The sequence below is a fragment of the Furipterus horrens genome, unplaced genomic scaffold, assembly GCF_987537825.1.
Source record: "Furipterus horrens unplaced genomic scaffold, mFurHor1.1.pri manual_scaffold_17, whole genome shotgun sequence".
Classification (NCBI taxonomy): Eukaryota; Metazoa; Chordata; class Mammalia; order Chiroptera; family Furipteridae; genus Furipterus; species Furipterus horrens.
The window spans coordinates 114,818,698-114,822,834 of record NW_028327187.1 but is presented as its reverse complement, the minus strand read 5'-3'; the positions used below and the strand labels follow the sequence as shown (position 1 = coordinate 114,822,834).

General features: G+C 46.4%; 1 pseudogene; it reads left to right on the top strand.

The window, feature by feature from the left end:
* The first annotated feature begins 1,594 nt into the window (after nt 1–1,594).
* On the top strand, nt 1,595–3,679 carry LOC149991882 (polyadenylate-binding protein 1 pseudogene; annotated as a pseudogene).
* The last annotated feature ends 458 nt before the right edge of the window (nt 3,680–4,137 follow it).

Here is a 4,137-nt window from a genome sequence, read left to right as displayed (position 1 = left end):
GTCTAGTCAAGGAACGTGTATAAAAGACTCATGGACATGGGCAACGGGGTGGGGTATGACTGTGGGAGAAGGGATGGGCTGGGTGGGGGGGGAACAATGTGGAAAAAATGGGACAACTGTAATTGAAAAAGCAGAAAATAAAAAAATAAAATAAAAATAAAGGGAAAAATATTCTTCTTCTGATTTTTTCACAACCATTTCAAAATATAAGACAATTATTAGCTAGGAAGCAGTATAAAAACGCATGAGAGCCTGCATTTCCTCCACAGGTCATAGTTAATTGACTGTTTGGTATAGAGCAAGCAGTTATTTTAATATTGACTGCAGTCCTTTAATGAATAAGGAGTATCTGTTTGAAATATGTTTATGTTCTCATGATGATCCCATGTTAAAGGTTAAAGGTTCACTACTTAGTAAACCTTCTCCTGGATGGTTAGTGCTGAGAGTGCAGAGTGTGGGTTCCAGCCTCAGAACATATATTTATTATTATTTTTAAAATTTTAATAGAAGTTTTTACTGAGGCAATTACAGATTCACATGTAATTGTAAAAAGCAGTACACAGAGATGAGTCTACCCTTTTATTCAGTTCTGCCCAACATCATGCAAAACTATAACACCGTGTCAGAACAAGGATATTGGTATTGATACAATTCACTGTTGTCATTCAGGTAGCCCTGGTTTTACTTGTACTTATCTCTGTGTGTGTATTTAACTTTATACAATTAACTCATATGTGTCGGTTCACTCATACACCAGCACAGTCAAGGCGTGTGGTTCAACAAACCCTGGCACACACATACCAAGGAATAATACACGGCAATAAAAAGAAACAGATTACTCACACATGCGTTAACTTGTAAGAATCTCCAGAGAATTCAACTGAGGGAGAAAAGCAATCCCAGAAGGTTTCATAGGGTATGATTCCATGTATATAACACTTCTGAAATGACAACACTTAAGAAATGCAGAATAGATGAATGGTCCCAGGGTTAAGGGAGAGAGGGCAAGAGGTCCAGAAGGAAGTGGGTGTGATTTTGTAAGGGCAAAGAGGGGTTCTTCTGGTAATGGAAGCATCTTGATGGAAGTATCTTGACACATTTATTATTTTTAAGAAATCTTTATTAAGACCAAAAAAAAAGAACTTACCAAAAAAATCTGCATCTCCCCCGCTGGAGACTTTATTGTTTCCTTCGTTTTTATAAAGTAACCCAGTGAAGCAGCCGAGACAGAGCCCAATGCGCCCCCGGCCCCTCAAAGGCCGCTAGAACCAACCAAGAGCCGCAGGACTCCAGCAGACATGACCCGACACCGGAAGCCGCACTGCCCAGCCGGAAGTGAGGGGCCCGCAGCTCCGCGACCCGGCGACCCAGTGACCCGCTGGCCGTTGAGGCAGGTTTGAGTCTGGTACAATTTTGTCCCTCTGCGTTTGCCCTCGCTCCTTCCCCGGCCTCTTGCCCTCGGTCTCTTGCCCTCGGTCTCTTGCCCTCGGCCTCTTGTCCTCAGCCTCTTGCCCTCGGCCTCTTGCCCTCAGCCTCTTGCCGTCCGCCATAGCTCTCTCCCTGCTCTCGTCCTGTACAGGAAAAGTTAAGGCCAATGGCCGAGTTTCAGCCGCAGGAGGTGGGCTCCAACGCCCCCTTGTACCCCTCAGCCTCTCTCTACGTGGGCGACCTACATCCTGACGTGACCGAGGCGATGCTCTACCAGAAGTTCAGCGTGGTCGGGCCCATCCTCTCCGTCCGGATCCCCAGGGACACCGTCACCGGCCGCTTGTTGGGTTACGGGTATGTGAACTTCTATCAACTACATCACGCGCAGCTTGCTTTAAGTACCATGAATTTTGATGCTATACATGGCAGACCAGTTCGTATTATGTGGTCTCGGCGCGACCCAGCACTGCGCATAAATCGCTTCACCAACGTATTCATTAACCATTTAGATAAGTCCATTGATGATAAAGCGCTCTATGATATGTTCTCTGTCTTCGGTAACATCCTTTCATGCAAGGTGATTTGTGAGGAAAACCACACCAAGGGGCATGGATTTGTCCATTTTCAGACTGTGGAAGAAGCTCAGAGCGCTATTCAGAACATGAATGGCGCGGTTGTACGTAATCGCAAACTATATGTTGGGGAGTTTAAGCCTCATAGCCAGCGACAGGCAGAGCGCAAAGAGAGGGCAAAAGACTTCACGAATGTGTACATAAAGAATTTTGGGCCCAATATGAATGACGAGCGCCTGGCAGAGATCTTTGGCAAGTTTGGACCTGTCTTAAGCGTGAGAGTAATGGCTGATGAAAATGGAATATCCAAAGGGTTCGGCTTTGTGAGGTTCCGGTACCATGCAGATGCTCAGAGAGCTGTGGATGAGATGAATGGGAAGGAGCTCAATCGTAACATAATTTACGTTTCCCGGGCCCTGAAAAAAGACGAGAGGCAGATAGAAATTCAGGAGAAATTTAAGGAGATGCAGCAGAATAAGCTCATCAGAATGCAGGGCTTTAACCTTTATGTGAAAAATATGTCAGACGATATTGATGATGACCGTCTCAACAGGGAGTTCTCTGTGTTTGGCACAGTCACTAGTGCAAGGGTTATGACAAACCGCGGTCAGAAGATGGGTTTCGGTTTTGTGTGTTTCTCTACCCTAGACGCAGCCACTAAAGCAGTAGCAGAAATGAATGGTAAAATTGTGGCTGGCAAGCCATTATATGTATCTTTTGCTCAGCACAAAGAGGAGCGCAGGGTTCGCCTCAATACCTGCTATACGCAGAGACTGACACCAGTCAGCCCCTGCCAGGAAGCACCTCCAGATGACTCGAAGGAAGGTGCCCCGCAGGCGCAGGCTCAGGAATGTGCTTCTGTATGCCATCCTCCCAGCCAAGCTACTAAACCAACTCCTCGGTACAGCTACCAGGGTACCAGACATTGTTCATCCCAAAGAATGCCCAGTGCTGTTGGGCCACCCGCTCCTTCTCCACCGTTCGGTACCATGACACCAACTTCTTCGCAGCTTCCACAGGTCATCTCAGCACAGCCACAGTGTGTTGCTGCCACATCAGAAGCGCCACTGGGTCCACCTGCCACCACCGCTGCACCTGCTGCTGCCACCGTCACTGCACCTGCTGCCGCCACCGCCGCTGCACCTGCTGCCGCCACCGCCGCTGCACCTGCTGCCGCCACCGCCGCTGCACCTGCTGCCGCCACCGCCGCTGCACCTGCTGCCGCCACCGCCGCTGCACCTGCTGCCGCCACCGCCGCTGCACCTGCTGCTGCCGCTGCTCCACCCCCTGACCGCACCATTCTACAGTACCCGTGCACCAAAGGAGTCTGCAACCCTCGCCTACTTCACATACAGCCACAAGCTACCACCAAGCAGCCCGCTGCTCGCGAACAAGGTCAGAAGACTTCAATTGCTTCCATGTTGGCGTCTGCCTCTCCTAAGGAGCAGAAGCAAATGCTGGGCAGGTGGCTGTTTCCTCTAGTCCAAGCCCTGCAACCTATTCTTGCTCAAACAATCACCGACATGCTGTTGGAGATGGATACTTCAGAACTTCTTCATATGCTTGAGACCCCGGAGTCTCTCCGTTATAAAGTTGATGAAGCTGTGACTTTACTACAAGCCCAGGCTGAAGAGGATGCCACACAACAATTCTTCTTGCCACCAGGGTTCCAGTTTTAAAACCGACCAGGGACCACGAGAAGAAACTCGTGCTTCACCGAAGAAAAATGTCTACACGTTGAAAAACATAAATATGATACAAAAAATTGCAAAGCATAAGATAAATTTTACAAGGAACTTGGAACTTGCTGTACTTAGAAAATGGCAGGTTTAGCAAACATAATGTTAGTCCTAGGTTACTTGTTGTCTTAAACAAAAAAAAATAGTAAAATATAAAAATGAGTTGTTTTGTGGGCTCTAAAAAAAAATATTTTTCAGCAACATACAAAACTTTAAAGCATTTGTTATTTAATTTTGTAATTGTTTTTCGGTGTTTCTATAGGTCAGTTTAATACTTAAAATATTTCTATATTATAAGAGGTCAAAAGTTAATTACTTTGCAGGAGAATGAAGTTAATACTTTTTAAGTTAATTAAATTAATTAATTTATATTGTTCAATTCCAGTTGTCCCATTTTC